This window comes from Triticum urartu, chromosome 6A, assembly GCF_056163025.1.
Source record: "Triticum urartu cultivar PI428250 chromosome 6A, HENAU_Tu73, whole genome shotgun sequence".
Classification (NCBI taxonomy): Eukaryota; Viridiplantae; Streptophyta; class Magnoliopsida; order Poales; family Poaceae; genus Triticum; species Triticum urartu.
This window is the reverse complement of record NC_141878.1, coordinates 301,392,796-301,414,910: the sequence shown is the minus strand read 5'-3', so window position 1 is coordinate 301,414,910 and position 22,115 is coordinate 301,392,796.

Genomic DNA, 22,115 nt, shown 5'->3' with positions numbered 1-22,115 from the left:
GTTGCGTCTCTCGATTCCACTCAACCCCTCTCAAGCTACTACAAAGATGCGTTGGCCTCACGACTAAGTCCTCACACTAGGACATCTGCCATGACAATTCCATGATAGTTGGCGCCCACCGTGGGGACTGCGCACGGTGATGATGAGTTTTTGGAGGAATCTCTATAGGGATCGAGAAGCTTGTGATGTGCTGGATGAAAAAGAGCCGGCGCAGAAGGATACAGATCGTCTTTGTGGTAAGCAGTCGGAGCAACATACAAAATTGAGATTAAAGAAATTAGGGTTTGCATTCTGTACGCCGCCGCCGACGCAAGACAATCTGTCCAAACCGACGAGAGATTGGATTTGCCGAGTCCTGCAAGCTGTCAAGTCACAGTTTCCATCGAAAACGGATAAAAGGTTTCCGCTGTCCAATCCGCCAAGTCGCTGCGGCTGGATTACAGTTTCAAGTCCCAAGGCTGTTTAGTACTGGTAGTTCACGTGGATACAAATATAAATTAAGTGGAGATTAAAACGAGAACCAGTACTGCTATGAGTACCGGCCAATTACATGCGGAGATCGACTAAGGACTGGCAGGCAATAATTAAATAGAATATATGTCTCCATTCTGGGGAGAGCTGCGACCGGAGAAATTATAAAGTCTAGAAGCTAATCCAAAAGATAAAAGACGTTCTCATTGACCATCGTACTAATGCTTGATGAGCACAAGGATCAAAGCTGCATTATTTAAAAGAGCACTACCATGTTCAAATCGGTGTTCTACTTCCTACGGGTAGGCAATGGTCATGCCAGGCGCTTGGATAAAAAAAGAAGGGGAGTCTACGGTCCAAAGGAAAACACAGACGGGGACTCGTCCAACCAACCACGACCTGGACTCTGCATAGCTGCTAACACAGCACGGCTTCTGTTGTACTTCTGCTAAGCTTCGATGGTCCGACCTGCGCTTCGTTTGACCTGTGAGCCACCCCAGCCGTTGAGCGGCTGCACTTGCTGCTGTTGCCACCGCAATGATCAACGGCCGCCGCCGCCTTAACATGCAGCCGGCTTACGCTGTCTCCGTAGGCGGGCTAACTCGCCATGTCTCTGTTTAGAGCCCCTTGCTGCGCAATGAGCCGCTTCTACTACGGCCAGCGTTGAGTCGCCGCCGCCGAGTCGCCCCGGCCCGGCGCTGCTTCTGAGCCGTCTCACTCATTTTAGCCGGCCGGTCGCCTGACCCGCCTCCGTTGTCCACACAAGCTCACCGCTGCAGCATCAAGCTGGACTCACTTCTGTTGTGAGCCGCCTGCCATCTCACTTCGAGTCACCGCCCACGGCCACCATCACGGTGCTCGCTTCGTCCCTGCTATCCACTGCAGCAACCCGCCGCTGCCGTCCGAAGCCGCGCCGTCTGCGTGCCTCTGCTGCACCTTACTGCTGCCTTTGTCGCGTAACTGCAGCCCTGCCAAGTCGTTGTTGCAAGTCTCGTTTGGTCTGGGACGCACAGTTAAAAAAAGGATGCATCTAGGTAGCGCCTGGGCGCCTGGGAAGGTTACTGAGCGGCTGACCAAAAAGGTAACACTTGGTCCCCTCCACTGACAAAAAAGGAAGGTCAGCAATTCCCCTCCCCCGCGCAAAAAAGGAGCTACCAACCGCCGCCCCCGCGCGCGACAGCTGGCCCTGGGGATCACGTGCACCCGTCCTTCCGTCCCTCCCCACCCCACACCATCTGCTTCTCCCCCACGAAAGGAGAAGAAATCCCTAAGGGGAAAAGCTCCATCGGCAGAAAAAGCCATGGCGGCTCCAAAAAATTAAGAAGAGAGGGAGAGAGGGGAGAACAAAGGAACCATCAAAAGCTGTAAGAAAAGGAGGAGACAAAGATTGAAGAACTTACCAGGAGGATAGAAAAACCAGGTGAGACATCTGCCTCCTTCTGATTTGCTTCTTCTTCCAATTCCTCTTCACATGAACTGGCTAATTGCCCCTTTTAGCTGGTTACCTTGAACGAGCAATTCATGGAGAGAGTTGGGGAAGACTGGACAACACAAGGATTGCGTGGGGGGTGTTTGCACAGAATATGTGCAAATCAGTATGCTAATTGGTGCAACTAAACAAATTACAGAAGCCAACTGTATCCACATTGTGTGCATTAAAAACTGGACTAAAAAACAAGAAAATTTGGTTGGGGGGAGTTGCACCAGATTAGGTGCAACTTTATGTTGCTTTCGTGCAACTATATCAATTGCAGCACCAGCACCTGTAGCCATAAAACATGTGCAAAAAAGTGTGCACACAAACATTTACTAATACATATCCATACATAAAAAGTTCTTCAAAAGCAAATAGTTCTGAGTTCAAACACTCCAATAAGAAAAACACAAATGAGGAAAACAAAAACTGTTCTGGTCAATAGCTATACAAATATCCTTCAAATATAATTGCCAAACTTGTATTCATCATCTTTTGAAGTACGTTTCGAAGTATCAGCAGACCTGGCCTATTATGTTCAATTTGCAGTGATCTGCCATGTCATTTCCCCTCCTATGAGACCTGCACAATGTACATGGAAAAAAATCCTAAGAAAATCAAAATTGTGCAAGTTTTATGGTACTTTGTGCAACTTGAGTGCATCCTGTATGCAACTAGCATCCCTACTCTATGCAAAAACTGGTGAGTTGGGTGTTGGAAGTAAGGTTTCCCTGCCAAATATGACTATAGACACCTGACACCTGACGGCCTGCCACATAGGGGGTATCTGCAAAAAGCTCCAAACAAAAGTTGTTGTGACCAACCTAAGGTGACCAAGTGTGCAACTATGATGTGACTATATGCAACTATCATGCAGCTATCTACAAATACCATACCCCTGTGCTTAGTGTGCAACTACCATATATCTCTGGTGACAACCTAAGCATAGCAATTGTGCAACTACCATATGTCTCCGTGCAACTATCAAATGTCTACACACCATTTCATAAATCATTTGTCAGCAAACCTAGGAAAAAGCATGTGTGCAAACAAATATAAAACATTTGATTAGAATGACAACTCACTTGAAGCTTGCCAACATGTACTAGGAAATCGGACGTTGAGTGCACGCATCCTCATTATAAACAAGCACATGGGTGCAGCGAAAGAAAGGGGCAGGTGTGAGGGTCCGCCCGTCCGCCCGGGAGGCAGGGCGGCGGTGGCGGCGGCGGCTCTGCGGCAATGTGAAATGAACAGGAAAAAGGTGAGTGAAGATGGCAGATTGGCAGTACTTGTGCCAAGCCCAGCCCGCCGCCATGGCTGAGCCAATCACTGAAGAAGAGGGAGCAGGCCTCCCCTCCCCCGGTGCCTCAATCCATCTCCGGGCCTGTCGACCATGGCCAGCAAGCCCGCGCCCCCTCCACCCCTCCAAGAAACGACCAACACAAAATTGGAAGATTGTTGATGCATGAAAAAACAAGAACTTCATGAGAATACATGGGACCCCATGTTGTATGTCATCTTGGCCAAAATTGGAAGAATCCCCTGTGTGAAACTATGAAAAACAGAAAAAAAAAAGTATGTGGCAGCAAGCCTGACAACATATTGGAACTAGATAGGTTTGTGGTGTGCAACTTATGGCTCCCTTATGTCAACTTAAAAAAGAATTGTGCAACTGACATAAGTAGTTTGGATGTTTTTTTACTTGAATAAAAGTACTTTCAGATTTGTGTCTATTGTGTGCAACTGGAATAGGAACTGTGTGAAAAGCTTGAAAATAGAAAAAAAACAATATAACAACAAAAAACAGTGCCCATCTTGTGTGTTATTTGTTCAACTTGTGGGTGCATCTGCGCAACTGATTAGACCCATGTGTGCATATGAGAGAATTTACTTGGATGTTTAGTTTGATAAAAAAAGTGCAACTGATTAGACTCATGCTGATTTCTTTGTTTGTTTCCTCTTCCACTACATTTGAGAGAAAAAGGTATAAGTACTACCATGGGTTGTTGTGCCACATTGGTATGCCTAGTTGTGCAACTGCCAGAACAAATATGTGCAAGTAAAAAGATGGGAGATGTATTCAAAAACAAAAGAAGGGAAGCAAATAAGGTCTACTCACTTGTAGCTTGCCAAACACACCATACACATTCAAGTCCATCTTAATGACTATGACTATTAAATTGCTATCCCATGCCATTGGTTGGATGGGGGAAATTACTTACATGCGTGTCTAATTGAAATAATTAGGACATGAAGCTTTTTAGGTTTGTCTAATTGGAATAGTGAATTTTAAAATATGACAACTGGTATCAAATTTGCAACTATGCCTTATGTGGATGCCAACTACTATATGGTTCACGTGCAACTATGAACTGTAGGGGTTCCAACTTGAATCAGTTTCGTGTATGAAAGGAACTTACATGATATATGAAGCCAACTACTATGAGGTTCATGTGCAACTACAATAGCTAAAGATGCCAACAAAAAATGTGACTATGGAAAAACAAGATAATTAAACTGCCAACTAAGTATATGTTTGGACAACAGCTCTGCATCCTCATGCCGCGCCAACTGAGCATATGTTTGGGCAACTAGTCCTGCCAACTAAGCATCAATGTGCGTGCAACTAGACTACATTGCAGGCCAACTGAGCATATCTGTGTGTAACCAATCCTGCTAACTAAACATCAATGTGTGTGCAACTAGACTACATTGCATGCCAACTGAGCATATGTGTGTGCAATTAGTCCTGGCAACTTAAACATCAATGTATATGTGCAACTAGACTACATTGCAGGCCAACTGAGCATACGTGTGTGCAACTAGTCCTGGCAACTTAAACATCAATGTGTGTGTGCAACTAGACTAAATTGTAGGCCAACTAAGCATACGTGCATGCAACTAGTCCTGCCAACTGAACATCAATGTGTGTGTAACTAGACTACATTGCAAGCCAACCGAGCATATGTGTGTGCGCAAAAACACCCCGGAATGCATGAACATGCTTTTATGCAAATGTAGTCAACTTCCCTGCCGTTCTTGTGCAACTACATAATCTAACTAGCCAACTACATAATGCTCTCCGTGCAGCTACCCAGATCTGTCGAGTAAATACATAGGGGAGACGGTGCACCACCACCTAGCATCTTGTCATGTAGTCCGTACGCAACATAGGTTGGGGCCGAAGCAAGAAATCCATCCCTATGCCCCACCTACCCACCACATCCATGGCGACTGGAACCTCGTCGGAAACCACAGATGCGGACGCGAAATGTCAGATCTGGGTCCTAGGTCGTCCTCCGTGTAGGAGCTCGGATTCATGACGCCCGACCGGCAAGCTCGACTGCCAACGCATATTATTACAACAAGGTTTCAGCTTGTAAATCATGGACGCCCAAAAGCCCATGTTATCTAAAGCAGCTGAAAATGAGACAACCGCAAGTACACCGGAAGAGTCTGAACGCTTGAGGAGCTATCTGTAGTCCCAGAACACTGAACCTAGACCATACTACACTTATAACGAACTGAGGAGACATCTGTAGTCCTCTCATGGTAATTGCTATGAGCATATCTACTCTCCTACGGTCATCCCAAAACCAAACTTCTAGGTCTTCTTTGAATATGGTCAATCTGTGTCACAAACTACAAGCTTGGAAGATAGTAATCCATTAATATCAGGACATTCATTGCTGGGAGGAAACATTTTTATTGGAACAGTCATATACTACAAGTCTACAACTCATATTTCATCAGAGCAGCTCATACCTCTGCCGATAGAAGAAAGTTGACACCTATGTTCAGTCTCTCCCCAAGTACGCAGCAACGACACCGACGATGCTGTAATCGACCGTCGACGTAGGGGACCTACGGAAACATGCCCTCTCGGGCACATCGTGCGTTGCTAAAAAAAGGCAGCAGGAGGGGGACAGTCAGACGCGTGCTAGGCGCGGCGCGAGTCGCCGGGAGTAGGCAAGTGGAGGAGGCGGCCAGGGGTGTACTTGGCGCGGCGCTGCATTGGGAGCTGGCTGGAGGAGCGCCACGGCGAGCGCGTAGCCAGGAGGAGGAGCGCCGCGGCCCTTTCCCGTCAGGGCTGCGGCGACAGGGCGACCCCTGCTCCAGCTCCTAGAAAGAGGAGGGGGGAGACGGCGACTCTGTTGGTCAGGCTCCCCGGCTGATCTGCTCTCCAGGCTCGTCCGATTTGTCGCCTCTCGCCTCGACCTCCCGGGATGCTGCTTCGATTGGATGTAGACGATGAAAAGAGGATAAGGATAGGTTTTTTTCTCGGAGAGAAAGTAGCGAAGCGAGGATAGTGCGTGGGCTCCGACCAGATAACACCTGCGCTCGCAGGCTGATGGATTCAACACATCGAGCGGTCGTCGTGCAGCCGCCCGTTCTCTCCATCTAGTGCGCGTGCACTTTTTAGATTTTAGGTTAAAAAAATCGCGGCTGCATGTGATCGCACAGTCCGCAAGTCTCCACAAGTGCTCTGACGGAATATCCAGGTGCTGTCGTCGTTCCGTGTGTACTGGTACTCCCATCAAGCAAGGCAGTCCAAGATCAGTATAATATTGGCTGAGGCCAGATACACAACAAGCTTCGATGATAGCCAGATTAACCAAAGCATGATGATGTGTCATTAATTCGTGAGTGGAATCAAACCGTTCAAGTACACAAATTCCTATGCCAACTATTACATCAAAGTTGGTCTACCAAAAAAGTACTATGACCTGGACAAGTCCGGCGACGTGCGCAGTACTGATCATCGGTCGTCCGAGCAAATCAGGTTATATCTATCTGAGTCTATTTTATTAATATATATTTTTTCATCAAATAACAATTACTTGGTCTTGCAATATTGTTACACAGGGTAATTATTCATGACAAACGGGTTGTTATACCATGGACATGGAGCGTGTGCCAGCATCATCGTGCACTGATGTGGGTCCATGCCAAACTGCTCCACGGGTGTACGCATGCCGCCGCCCCTACGACCCAATCTACATCAACACGACACGGCTGACTTGCCGGTCCGCGCGGCTTACCATGCCTGCAATTGACTCGCCTGTCCGTGCGGCTCAACGCGTCTGCAATTGACTTGCTCGTCCGTGCCAGGCTTACAACGCCGCGGCCGATTCACCCGACCGCACCGGCTTACAACGCCACAGCCGACTCATTTGTCCGTGCCTGTGGCCGACTCGGCCGCGATTGATTTCAACTTCACCGTGGTGATCATCAACTCCGTGGTGGATAATTTTCTGGCCTGACATATCAGGTGAAATCCATCTAGTATATTTTTATATTACATATTGCTTTCTTTGAAAAAACAATTACTCTGTCTTGTGAGGTTTCTTGGTGTAGGACAAATTGTCTACTACAAAAGTGACCGTCCTATCATGGAGGTTTATTAAAATACCAAAAGTATGCAATGAGTGTTGTGAAGATTGTCAATTCGCTTCAAACCTCCGGTTTACATAAATTTCAGCGTTCCGATGTTCAACTATATGCCGGTTCATATCACGGTCAAATATGGAGAGTCTCAAGCCAACTCCTCGAGTAGTCTTAAGACTCAGGGGCTACAATGACATGACTCGGGAACTCCGGGTCATTGGAGGGAATGATAGCCTAGTTCCGGAGGACACTGCCATATTAATGTAAATTTAAAGACCGTGAGAAAATTGTCGGTTCAAAATAAAGATTTCGGTTTAAAATCTTGTTCAAGAGACATCTCTCTCCCGCAAAGCTTTGAAGCTCTCAAATTCGGTTCAAACATCCGGCTCAAGGTAAATTTGTCTCTTACAAAGCTTTTAAGCTCTCAAATCCAATTCAAACATCCGGCTCAAGGACAATCTGTATCCCACAAAGTTTTGAAGTTTTCAAATCCGGTTTAAAGTTCCAGTACAAAAAGAATTAATCTCTCGCAAGATTCAAGTTCTCAGAAAAATTAAAGGTTGCCAAAGAGAACTTGCTGCCATGATGCGTGGTTCAAAGATGGGTATCCTGCCTTATGGCTTATCTTATTATGGTCATTTGGGGGCTTCCTGCTCATCGAGCATAACTGTCGGTACCCTCTTGATCGAAGCGATGCCAAAATTTATATGGTCACTTGGGGGCTTCCTGGTCAAACATAGGTCGTATTCGAACCAAAGAGAACATAGCTGTCGGTACCCTCTTGATCGGCACACTGCCAAACTCACTGGGGGCTTCTTGATCGTATTCGAATCATAGCGGTTTACCCGCCCTGGCTTTTGACGTTAAGTCACCAGGGCATATGTTGTTTAAACTTTGTGCAAGATTTACAAAGCTATGACTTACATAAATGATTAAGTTCTAGCCTATCATCAAAGATTGAAATTGGTGTCTCAAAAGGGTTATCAATTCTTGTTTTTCTCAAAGGCTATAAGCTGCTGGGTTATAAAAGTTCCGGTTTACAATGGAGGTGTATAAATCGTCATCGGCCAAGAGCCGCCGGGTATTTAAACTCCGGATTTACTTGTCAACAGATAAGGTATTCAAAGTCGCTTTGGCGCAATGGCTATTATTTTATCAATGGATATGGTTTATTCTACAATGGAAGGAATAGTCCCGAGTCGCTGCAAGCTTACAACCCACACTTGGGGGCTACATTATTTAAATTGAGATGACATCAAATATGTAAGTCCCATGTCACTGCCAGCATGCACCATGGCACTTGGGGGCTAATGTGAAGTCACTTTTTGTTCAATTTATTGAAGAACCGACTCATCAAATTGTAATCAGCTGACCCTTGGGGGCTACCAATTGCTCCTGTCAAAAATTCAAGGCACACAAGAATTAATCCATTATATTGAACGGTCCACTATTCAGTTGGTAGAGTACAAAGCTCTTAACCTTGTGGACGTGGGTTCAAGCCCCGTGGTGGAGATCATATTATATGATGTTATTATCAATAAATTATTTACAAAGTCCCAGCTCAGTATTATCTTACTAAGCTGGCCCTTGGGGGCTACATGTTGTTGTTCAAGTTTACATGGTTATATCTACAAAGTCCCTACTCATTATTGCATAATGACCCGACCCTTGAGGGCTACACTGGTTGAAGTTTTCATGAGCATAAGGCAATTACAAGTCCCAGGTTGCAGCAAGCATGACAACCTGGCACTTGGGGGCTACAAGTGATATGCATATAAGGGGGAAAAATCTTCAAATTCTCAGTTTGGAGTAGACCAGATTAACCCGGTGTCTGCAGCAATCATGACCCGACATCATTTATTTATAATTCGGCAAGATCTACATCTTTAAGCCGGCTGAATATCAGTTGAATATTTCAAGACCAATATTTTTGTCAAGTCAGAGCATTGAAGGCCGACTCAAATGGATTATTTCTTATAATATTTCTCTACAAGAGTCAATGTCGGCAAATTGGTTATGAAGCTGGCCTATTGACCCGGATTTTTTAGAAGAAGTGCCTGGATTTTTGCATTGGCAAGGTTTGGACATATCTGTTAAAAGAGATTTGCTATAAGATCTTGAGTATGCATCTAGGAGGAAATGACAAGGACTTAAAGATGATCAGGTGCCGGTTCAGGATTTTTTTAACCCGGAGCACAATCTATCACATTTGTTCTTGTGTTTATTTTACAGGATCAGTTTAACATGGATAAATCCAAATTAAGCTGGGGGCTAATGTCAGGGATATACCATGTGGTATGACCCGGCCGGCCGGGCTTGGCGTTTTCATTGGTAGCCCACCGGAGTGGCGACTCACGAGCCTGGTGACTCACGGATGGCCCTAACGGCGGGTCAGATAGAAGACTAGGCCCAAGGCCCAGAAGGCCACCTCATGTTATGGTGGGCCAGTTTACAAGGAAAGGCATAAGGAGTTTTCCCTTAAGGGGGCAGACTAGGATTCCACTTGTAATAGACTAATCCTGATCCTACTAGGACTAGTCTTGTAACCCGCCCCTTCAACATATATAAGGAGGGGCAGGACTCCCCAAAGAAGGACAAGCAAAAAGAAACAATCTCTAGGGCTAGACACCAAGAGCCGGATTATCGGCGACTCCCTCATGAACATACTGAGATCTAGCCACAAACAGCATGTAGATTATGTTTCCCAGGGACCGAAGCTGTCTAAATCCTTGTCTTGTGTTGTGTCTCTCGATTCCGCTCAACCCCTCTCAACCTACTACAAAGATGCGTTGGCCTCACGACTAAGTCCTCACACTAGGACATCTGCCATGACAATTCCAGGACACAAGTATATGAAGAAATTTGCTCTTAATCCTCCATGCCCAAGACCTCTGTTGGCACCTGGCCAAGTAGCTGATCCCACCAGCCTCAAGAGTGGTGAGGATTATCCTGATGAATGGGCCAAGCGCCAGGCCAAGCTAGCCAGAGTAGCTAAGGAAGCAGTGAGGAAATTTAATGAAGACTCTGTTGCTGCTGCTGCCACTCCTGAGGCCTCTGCAAGCAAGCCAAAGAAGGCCATGTCAAAGAAGCCTGCTCATAAGCCATGTGCTTCAACCCCAATGCCCTCACGACCAAGTTCCTCAGCAATGCCCTCACGGCCAGATTCTTCAAAGCCCTCACGGCCAATTCCTCAAGCCGCACCAGCTCCTCCAAAGTCCTCAGCTCCTCCGTCAAAATCCTCATCACCTGTGCATCTCGCCACGTGCCAAAGGACAACAGGCATCTCTATTGCCTCAGGAGCTTCTGCCAGTTCTTCAGCTGCACCAAATTCATCAACTGGCCCCCCTCTGCTGAAGACAAAGGACACTGCTGGACGAGGCTCTCGACCAAGTCCTCACAGGAAGCAGGTCACCTTTCAAGTGCCGTCTGATGAAGACGAAGCTGATGATGAACAACTTGCTGAAATCATCAGGGACAGGCATCTCAGGGCCGCTAGAGCCAAAGGCACAAGTGTGCCTCTGCTTTTGGATCCAAAATTGATCCTTGATTACATTGATCTCTGGCACAAGGACCCCAACACTCTTATGCATGACTTCTAGCTGACTCCTAGCCAAAGTCATATGTTGACTCACTTCATTCAGGAAGAAAAATGGAAATTTGAAAAGGCTAGGCAGTTTAAGAAAGCGCAGTACAAAAAGGAGCGCTTACTGAAGAAAAATGTTGTCTTTATGACAACTGAAGAACTTGTCACTATTCAATCTCAGATCAAAAAACTCACTGATGAATTTGACGCATACTGTGCTGATTGGCTGGGAGCCAAGGTCCGTTTTGTGAAACTAACTGAACAGTTCACTTCCAATGCTGCAGCCCCAACGCAACAAGAAAATCCTCAGGCTGAAGCACCTACTCAGCCTACTGAAGAAAATGCCAGCATCGCTGATGATACTCAGGCTGCTGAAAAAAAATACTAGTACCAGGGCTGATGACTGCATTCCAGCCACTGAAGAAATTGCCAGGGAAACCACTAGTGTTACGCCTGAAGAGAATGAAGAAGTCAGGGCAACTGCATCAGTTGTGGTTGAAGATCTTGAACCAAATTTCTCTGCTCCTCCTGCGCCTACACCATCTCCGATCCTTCCATCTGCATCATATGTGAAGAAGACCAAGGCTGCAGAGCGTGCAGATGTGAAGAAAAGGAAGGCATCAACTGCATCAGATTCTTCAGCTCCGAAGAAGATGAAGCCGCTGACCAGCTCGTTTGAAAATCAAATTGATGCAGTTCCTGTCTCATCCATGCCATCAAAGGACCTTGTATCTTTTGATGAAGAATATGTGATCCCAAGTGGATCTGATAAAGACATTCCTTCTGCTGCTTCTTCAGAGCAGTTGGATGAAGAAATTAAAGCGGATGCAATCCCTTCAACCCCAATAGTCTCATCGCCCATGCCTCAATTCACTGCTGAAGAGGCCGGCATTGAAGAAATGAATGAAGACAAAGATGTGGACATTGGATGCACAACTCCAGTGTTGAACGACAACTTTTGGGAAAGTCGGCATCCTAATTCTCCTCTGTTCACACCCCTACATCAAATTCCTCAGTCCCCTGTCACTATTGAAGTACAAATGGGATCTGAAGAACCTCATGACACACCATCTGTCCATGAAGAGATTCTAGCCACTAGTGCTGAAGAAAATGTAAATGAAGAATTGAAGTCCCAGGCTGCCACTGAAGAAGGACCTGAAATTCCTCAGCCCGCGGAACCTGAGATCAAGATCCCTGAGGTTGTGATGCAATTGACTCACACTCCTCACCCGAATCTAAAGGATCCCTTCTCAAAGAAGCAAAAATTCAAGGCTGATGACTTCTTCGGCGAGCATGTATTCTTCACGGACTACAATCCTTATGACTTTGCTTGTCTTAGGAGGAAGCGCTTCTGGACTGCCAGCCATGCCAATTTCTATTCTTCACTGCTCTTCAACAAGGATACAGTCTTCTACCACGAGCATATTCCTCATGTGAACATGGAATCACTACCTTGCTTCTCTCCTGTCCTCAGTGTGCTTCATGACGTAGGCCTCCTCAACTTTTGCTCTGACATTATTGATTGGAATGAAGAGCTTATTGTTCAGTTCTATGCTACACTACACATAACAAGTGATCCTGATGGTATCAACGCTTGGGTATTGGACTAGATGACCAATAACACTCATTATAAGGCACCGGCCTCTCAATTACTTCACGCCCTGCCCATCAGTCCACCCCTTGAAGGAGCTCGATGTCTGTACCAGGAGCCTGAACTCACTTCCCATTACATGCAAGTGCTGATGAAGCCCCTGAAGCCCGGTCGAGCCCCAAGGACCAAATTCCTCGTGAAGGAATTGCTATATGTGCCCAGAACAGTCTATCGCATTCTGACGAGGACAATGAGTCCTATCAAAGACCACGACTCGTCTAATGAGGAAATTGTTGGCGTCATGAAGAATCTGCTATTCAACATCATACATGGCATTCCTGTCAATTATCATGATTTCTTCATGAAGACTATGGAAAATGTTGCACTCTCTCCATTTGAGTTGAAGCCTTATGCTCCTTGGATTAAGAGATTCCTCAGAACAAGGTCTTCACTAAACTACAAGGCTGACTTTCAGAATCACCTCAGCTACCTGCCCCCAATTGAAGTCCTCAAGCAGACTTATTCCTCAGCTAATGAAAAGGGCAAGGCACCCGCTGTCATTGATGAAGGCATTCGTCCATTGGATCGTCAGTTTCGCAAAGCTGCATCTTACTTCACCAATGATGACTCTGCCACTCATGATTCTGCTGCAAATGCATCCAAGCCAAATCCTCACGCCATAGCTCCTAGGGTGATGACTGACCGTGAGCTGCTTCTTAGTCTTCACCAGAAGGTGGATCAAAACCATAAATGGGATAAGCGTCAGTTTGGTTCTCTTCTTCACAACATGACTGCTACACATAATGAAGTGAAGAAAAACCATTACAACCTCCATGAAGTTTTCGGTCGCACCTGGGCTATCTTATCACATCTGTATGGTGAAGAAGATATGAAGCAAATGGGTCTCAAGGAGAACTTTGATTGGTCTGCACGTCCAGCGAAGAAATTCAAGAAAGTCAAAGTTCCTTCCTTGGTGGCCAGCTCATATTCTTCATCCCGCGACACCGACGAGTTTGAAGACTTGGACGACACTGCTGCAGGCCCTACAACAACAAACGACCCCAACAACACTGGCGCTCCTCCATCAACTTGATGTTCTTCAGGGCCGTTAGTCCTCATTTTTTTCAACCCTTTTAGTAATTCGATGACAAAGGGGAGAAATTTGCATTAGTCTTCAAGCGGGTCTACCTATATGGGCGTTTTTTTCTAAGTTACAACTCTCGTTCTTTTGAAGACTTTGCTGGATCGAGGTGTAAACTTAAACTCTATGGTGGTCTCATACTTTTGCTGAGTTTTTCTGCATGCTTATTCCTCATTAATGTTAATGCATGCATGTTGAATTACATCAGTCACCATATTTCATCATGCATTTCAAATTATTCATATTATATGTTAAATGCGTGTATGAATTACAAGATATGTGGGGAGATCTCCATGATTCTACTCTTCAAAGTGTGCATTGCTTCAAAAGCAAATTCCTCACTATGCACATCTTCAGGGGGAGTTCTTCTATATCTTGCAATCAAATTCCTCACTATCAGTATTTACACTTCATATGTTTATCCCCGTTGAAAACTTAACCTATATTGTCATCCATCACCAAAAAGGTGGAGATTGTAAGTGCAACTAGTGCCCCTTAGTGATTTTGGTGTATTTAAGACTTATAGGTTAAGGGACTAATGCGTTTGTGAGTGTACACAGGTCTATAAGTCTATGAGGAGTTTGATATTTACAGAGAAAGTCGACCCCTAAAAATGAAGTTCTTCGACTGAAGACTTTGGATTTCTGAAGACTTTGAAAGTGAAGAAATTGGTGTGATCCTCAAGACTTGGTATTCATTCGAGGAACATGAAGCATGAAGACTTTTGTTTTATTTATTTTATTTTCTCTTTCTTGAGTCATAGGAAACACCGTGCTGTTAAAGGGGGTCGAGATAATACTAAGGAAAAATTTCCAAGTGATGCTCAACTCAAATCCTACACCTACCAATCCCTTCGTGTGAAGCCATTAGAAATCTCATACAGCTCGGTCAATTTCTTCAGTGACAGAGACAAAGTTCTTCTGGTCTCTGAGGAATTTGTTCTGACTGAGGAGTTAGGAATTTGCTAGTGCAGATTGCCTACACAATGATGAACATGATAGCCCTGAGGAATTGATAGTCAAAATTCCGACTGATGCTGTGCTATGCGCCAGCTGTCCCAAAATATCTACCCACCTAACGGTCATATCATTAAAGAGCATTTATGTCTTATCATGTCGGGGTGCTCCCTAGGCTATAAATAGCCGCCCCCTACAACCACTAGATGGTAGGCTGCTCCGAGAGAAACTGACACTTGCCATTTGAGAGCATCCCATCCTCCGAGAACTTTGAGTGAAAATCATCAAGTGAGGAAAACCCAAACCCAAACACCTACAAACCCGAAGTGATTGAGCATCACTGAAGAGATTGATCCTGCGTGGATCCGACGCTTGTTACCTTTGAAGACTGTGCATCTTCCAGACGGTTAGGCGTCATGGTCTAGAGCATCCAAGAGGAAATTGTGGATCACCGAGTGACCGAGTCTGTGAAGGTTTGGAAGTCACCCGAAGACTTACCACGAGTGATTGGGAGAGGTCAGTGTGACCTTAGCTCAAGGGGAATACGGTGAAGACTAAGTGTCCTGAGTTGCGTGTCCAGGACTGTGTGTCCTCAGGTTTAAATACCTAGCCGCCCTAACCAAACGTACAACTGTCACAACAGTTGGAACTGGTCTACCAAATTATTGTCTTCACCGAGCTAACTGGTTTCATTTCCTCAACCCTTCTATTCCCTTGTGTGCGTGTTCATATCTGTTTGAAAACTTTGACTAAAGACTTTCTCTATTTCCCCAGCTCAATTTCTTCAGTCTATTGGTCTTCATTCTGTTTATCCTATGTTTACACTTTCTGTACTCTGTGTTTGTTTTCATTTCATCATGAAGACCATGCTCATGTTTTGTCATGTTTACTTTTGAGTACTTATTCCGCTGCAAGTAGTTTTTCATTCAGGAATTTCCTCATGTGCAAATTCCTTAGTGAAGAATTCATAAAAAATCGCCTATTCACCCCCTCTAGTCAATATAACGCACTTTCAGAGTTGTTCGCATGCACCCCAGAGTTCGAACCTCTCAAGGGTCTGCGGAACCCCAAATCCGATATTTGGCGCGCCAGGTAGGGGTGCGTCGAAGCTTCTCTTCTGTCGATCGACTCGCCGCTGCTCCACTGTCTCCATGGCTGATGCTTGTCGAGCCCATGTTGAGCGTGGAGCCGCTCTCGCCGCTCGCATCGTCCAGATGGTGCCTGTCAGCGGCCCTCCCTGTCATTCTCCATCACCCGTCGCCAACGCCGCCACCGGCCCGGTGGGGCACGAGCAGCAAGCTTCGTCACTGCAGCCCTTGGTGCGGCGGGACGGACGCACCGCCACCCCGTCGCTAAATCCGGCCGGCTCGTCATCCCACGCTCGTCATGGCCCGGTGACCGTGCAGGCTACGTTGCTCATGGTGCATGAGCTCCTGCTGTAACACCCTCGATGCGACTATATCTCCCACGTGTCGAGGCACGACTTAGAGGCATAATCGCATTGAAGGCATATGTCGCAAGTTAGGCAATCTTCACAACATCCCATGTAATATATAGATAATAAAAGGGGAGAAAACATAGTTGGCTTACACTCGCCACGTCAATCAAGGTACATAAATAACATTACATCATCCAAACACTCATGGCCCGACTACGGCGCCAAAATAAAAGATAACCCAACATGCGACACGGTCCCGATCACCCCCAACAGGGCACCACTACTGATCATCAGGAAAGGAAACATAGTATCATTGAGAGTCCTCGTCGAACTCCCACTTGAGCTCAAGTGCGTCACCTGGAGCGGAATCTTCAGGCCCTGCATCTGGTGTAATAGTAATCTGTGAGCCACAGGGACTCAGCAATCTCGCACCCTCGCGATCAAGACTATTTAAGCTTATAGGTATGGCAAGGTAAATATGTGGAGCTGCAGCAAGCGACTAGCATATATGGTGGCTATCCTGTTCGCAAAAGAGAGCGAGAAGAGAAGGCAAAGCGCGGTCGAATAACTAAAGGCAAACCTGCAGCAAGCATTACTCCAACACCGTGTCCACTTCCCGGACTCCGCTGAGAAGAGGCCATCACGGTAACACACTCAGTTGATTCATTTTAATTAAGTTAAGGTTCAAGTTATCTACAACCGGACATTAACAAATTCCCATCTGCCCATAACCGCGGGCACGGCTTTCGAAAGTTCAAATCCCTGCAGGGGAGTCCCAACTTAGCCCATGACAAGCCCTCACGGTCAACGAAGGAATAGACCTCCTCCCGAGACGTTCCGATCAGACTCGGTACCTCGGTTCTTCAAGACACTTCGACAGGTTAAAACTAATCCAGCAGCACCGCCCGAATGTGCCGACAAATCCCGATAGGAGATGCACATATCTCTTTCTCAGGGCACACTCAGATTGTCCTAGGTACGGGTAGGCCAGCCCAGGGTTGCCCCTGGTGGCCACCGGCAGCTGACAGGTGGACCAACACTCAGAGGAGCACTGGCCTGGGGGGGTTTAAAATAAGATGACCCTCGGGCTCCGGAAACCCAAGGGAAAAAGAGGCTAGGTGGAAAATGGTAAAACTAAGGTTGGGCATTGCTGGAAAAGCTTTAATCAAGGCGAACTATCAAGGGGTTCCCATTATAACCCAACCGCGTAAGGAACGCAAAATCCGGGAACATAACACCGATATGACGGAAACTAGGGCGGCAAGAGTGGAACAAAACACTAGGCGAGAGGCCGATCCTTCCACCCTTTACCAAGTATATAGATGCATTAAGATAAAAAGATAATATAATGATATCCCAACAAGTAAATAAATGTTCCAACAAGGAACGGTCTCCAATCTCCACCTGCAACTAGCAATGCTATAAGAGGGGCTGAGCAAAGCGGTAACATAACCAATCAACGGTTTGCTAGGACAAGGTGGGTTAGAGGTTTGACATGGCAATTTGGGAGGCTTGAAAGCAAGTGGTAGGCATCGTAGCATTGGCATAGCAAAAGAGCGAGCAATCTAGCATAGCAAATATAGTAGTGATTTCGAGGGTATGATCATCTTGACTGCAAAGTTGTCAGAGTTGATTGGATCCTCGAAAGCAAACTCAACGGGCTCCTTGTTAGCGAACTCGTCTCCCGGCTCTACCCAAATAAGACAAACAAGCAAACGGAACACAATCAACCACGGTCAAAGCTCAAACAATATGATGCAAAGATGGTATGCTATGCGGGATGCGATGCGGGATGCATATGCAAGATTTGACAAGGGATGCATGAACCTGGCCTCAACTTGGGAATCCAAGTGTGCCACTGGAAAGACGAGATGAAATTGCTTGAAAACGATATAAAGAACGCCGGAATCAGAGTTACGGTTTGGAAAAGGCAAGCGATTCAAATATGACCACGTTCTGCGATTTACAGCAAGTAGCCATCTAAATGCAAAGAGATGAACATGTTACAGCACCCAAACATGACAACAAAATACATGGCAGGGATGCATTCAAGATGCTTAACAAAAGTCTAGCACTGAGCTACGGCCAATTCATCCATTAACAGGTTCAAACAAGCATGGCAAAAATGCATATGACAAACAGATTTCAGACTTGGTGAAATTAACACTTGTCTGGAATTTCAGATCAGGTAGCACACTTCGGAGCATCAAAACTACATGCTACGGGAGCTGAACATGGCAAAGTAAAGCATAGAATGGAGCTACTCAAAGAGCTTAAGGAAAGTCTCTTAGTGACCTTGAGCCAAAAGGGATCAGAAAATACAATTGCAAGCATGTGAACATGGCAAAAACATAATCAGTTCTCAGACTTAGTGAAAACTGGAGCATGCTGAAAACAGATATCAAGTAGGCATGTTTACGAGCTCGATGCACTCACTACAGAGCAAGTCATGATAATCAAAGCATACACCCCTCAAGAATACACAAAATTCAAGCTAGACATGGCAAGAACAATAGCATAGCATGCACGGATCAACTACAACATCCTCGGCAAAATCGCTAACAAGTAGACAATCTGCCCAGATTCACGAAGTAGCAAAAGTAGAGCTCGATTGACTCAAGCTAGGGTGCTCCATAATTACAAACAAAGACATGGATGGATAGATCACTACAAGGTTAACAAAACATCCTTACTGATCATCCTCAAAAGTGGCACGGCTCACTAAGTAACAACATGAACATATGGCAACATGAGATAAACAGCTCAAAGACTTAGTGGAAATGCTAAGTCCCTGAAATCAGAATTACCAAGTACCTCACTTTGCAAGCTTGTGCTAGTCACCACACACATCACAAAAATACATGGGTTGCACCACTGGAAAGATGGCAAAACCCTTAACAAAACATATGTAGAGCTCATGGGCATAACATGCACACAATAATCATGGCAAAAATGACAAATATCTAAATGGAGCAGCAGATCTGACAATTATCTCAAGCAGCCTCCTTCTAACAGCATTTCGGGTATCAAGATGAACTCAAATGAAAATGATGCAATGGAATGGAATGATGTACTCTCTGAGATGAACATTTTGATATGCTATATGCCCAAAACGGAGCTACAGATGCAAAGTTATAACACGATGAACAGGGCAACATGAACTAGGGTTTCGGGCAAAAAGTCAACCCTCGAGCTACAGAAGCCGAGGTTCGCCGGAGCACTGTTCATCGGAGGTCGCCGGCCGGAGTTGGGGAAGCTCGCCGGAGTCGTAGGAGGCCGCCGGAGGAGGGGGAGACGACCGGGCGGCGGTGGTGATGGCGGTGGCCGGCGATGGCGATGGCGGCGGAGCGGTCCATGGCGGTGCGGCGGCGCTGGCCGGCGAGGGGAGCGGCGCGGGCGAGGAGAAGGCCGGCAAGCGTCGTGCGGCGGCGCGGGGCGCGGAGCCTCCCGCGGGGAGTGGCGGCGCGGAGACGGGCCGCGGGGGCCGGCCTCGTGCCCCGGCGGGCCTGGCGGCGGGGACGGCGGACGCGCCAACGGGGCGGCGACACGTGGCGGCGGCGGGGCAAGTCGGACACGTCCGGCCCGAATCGGACGTGTCCGGCGGCGAGAGGTGGAAGACGACTAGGGTTTCGGGAGAGGAAGAAAGAGAATTTCGGAGGGGTCTTTATATAGACATAGAGGGAGCTAGGAGAGTCCAAATGAGGTGCGGTTTTCGGCCACGCGATCGTGATCAAACGCTCTAGACGATGGAGAGGGTTTTGGTGGGTTTTGGGCTAACTTGGAAGGGTGTTGGGCTGCAACACACACGAGGCCTTTTCGGTCCCTCGGTTAACCGTTGGAGTATCAAACGTAGTCCAAATAGTACGAAACTTGACAGGCGGTCTACCGGTAGTAAACCAAGGCCGCTTGGAAAGTCTTGGTCCAATCCGGAAATGTTTAATCCCCACACACGAAAGAAAGGTAGAAATGACCACCGGAGGAGAACGAAGCGCCGGAATGCAAAACGGACAACGGGGAAAATGCTCGAATGCATGAGATGAACACGTATGCAAATGCAATGCATATGATGACATGATATGAGATGCATGACAATGATAAAAACACGCGGAGACAAAGACCCGAACCCGAGAAAATAAAATAACTTAACGCTGGAAACGGCAAGAGTTGGAATACATATTGGGAAAGTCATATCTGGGGTGTTACAACACTCCACCACTACGAAAGGATCTCGTCCCGAGATCTAGGACTGAAAGAACGCCGGGTACTCAGAACGGAGGTGATCCTCGCGTTCCCAGGTAGCTTCATGGTCGGAATGGTGTGACCACTTGACTTTGAGAAATTTGATTGACTTGTTGGGAGTCTTGCGTTCAGTCTCTTCAAGAATAGCAACTGGGTGCTCACGGTTAGAGAGATCTTCTTGGAGCTCAATGTCCTCGAAGTTGATGGTGCGATCAGGAGTCTTGAAGCACTTTCGGAGCTAAGAGACATGGAACACGTCATGAACATTTGCAAAGTTTGAAGGAAGCTCGAGTTGATAGGCGGGGTCGCCTCTCTTGCTGACAATCTTGAAAGGTCCCACGTATCTGGGGGCAAGCTTGCCTTTGATACCGAAGCGACGAGTACCTTTCATAGGAGAGACGCGGAGGTAAACATGATCTCCGATCTCGAAAGCCAAATCACGGTGCTTACTGTCATAGTATCTCTTTTGGCGGGATTGGGCTGCTTTGAGGTTATCTCGAATGACTTTGCACATCTCCTCTGCCTCTGTGATTAAGTCATTTCCCAAAAGCTGACGTTCACTGGTTTCGGACCAGTTAAGAGGGGTACGGCACTTACTGCCATACAGAATTTCAAATGGGGCTTTGCCCGAACTTGCTTGAAAACTGTTGTTGTAGGAGAATTCAGCATAAGGAAGACAATCCTCCCACTTCATGCCGAAGGAGATCACACAAGCCCTGAGCATATCTTCAAGAATTTGGTTGAAACGCTCGACTTGACCGCTAGTTTGAGGATGGAAAGCTGTGCTGAAGCGGATGTTGGTGCCCATGGCCTTCTGAAAAGAATCTCAAAACTTGGAGGTAAAGATGCTGCCACGGTCTGAAGAGATCACTTGTGGAATACCGTGCAGAGAGACAATCCAAGAGGTATAGAGTTCCGCCAATTGAGCTGCAGTGATTGACTCTTTGATAGGCAGAAAATGAGCCACTTTGGTGAGTTTGTCGATGACAACGAATATAGCATCATTGCCACGCTTGGACTTTGGAAACCCAGTCACGAAGTCCATTTCAATGTGGTCAAACTTCCATTCTGGAATGGCAAGAGGTTGGAGGAGACCAGCTGGCCTTTGGTGTTCTGCCTTCACTCTTCTGCAGACATCACATTCATTCACGAATTGAGCAATCTCGCGCTTCATTCGGGTCCACCAATAAGCTTGCTTGAGGTCCCGATACATCTTCGTACTCCCTGGGTGGATGGAGAGGAGAGAATTGTGAGCCTCATTCATGATCACTTTACGGAGGTCACCTTTGGGCACAACAATACGATCCTCGAAGAAGAGAGTGTCCTTGTCATCAAGGCGGTAGCACTTGTACTTGGGCTGACTCTTGGCAATCCCAATCTTCACCTTTTTCACCATAGCATCAAGAAGCTGGGCTTGGCGAATCTGGTCTTCCAAGGTAGGAGAGACTTGAAGGTTGGCGAGGAAACCTTGAGGAACAACTTGCAGATTAAGTTTGCGGAAAGCTTCACAAAGCTTGGGTTGATAAGGCTTGAGAATCAGACTGTTGCAATAAGCCTTTCTTCTCAATGCGTCAGCAATCACATTGGCCTTGCCTGGAGTATACTCGATACTCGGATTATACTCTTGAATCATTTCGACCCATCGAGTTTGCCTGAGGTTGAGATTAGGCTGAGTGAAGATGTACTTGAGACTCTTGTGATCAGTGAAAATGTCCACTTTTCTTCCCAATAAGAGATGTCTCCAAGTCAAAAGAGCGTGCACAACTGCCGCCAACTCGAGATAATGAGTGGGGTAGTTCTTCTCATTGGACTTCAACTAGCGAGAGGTATA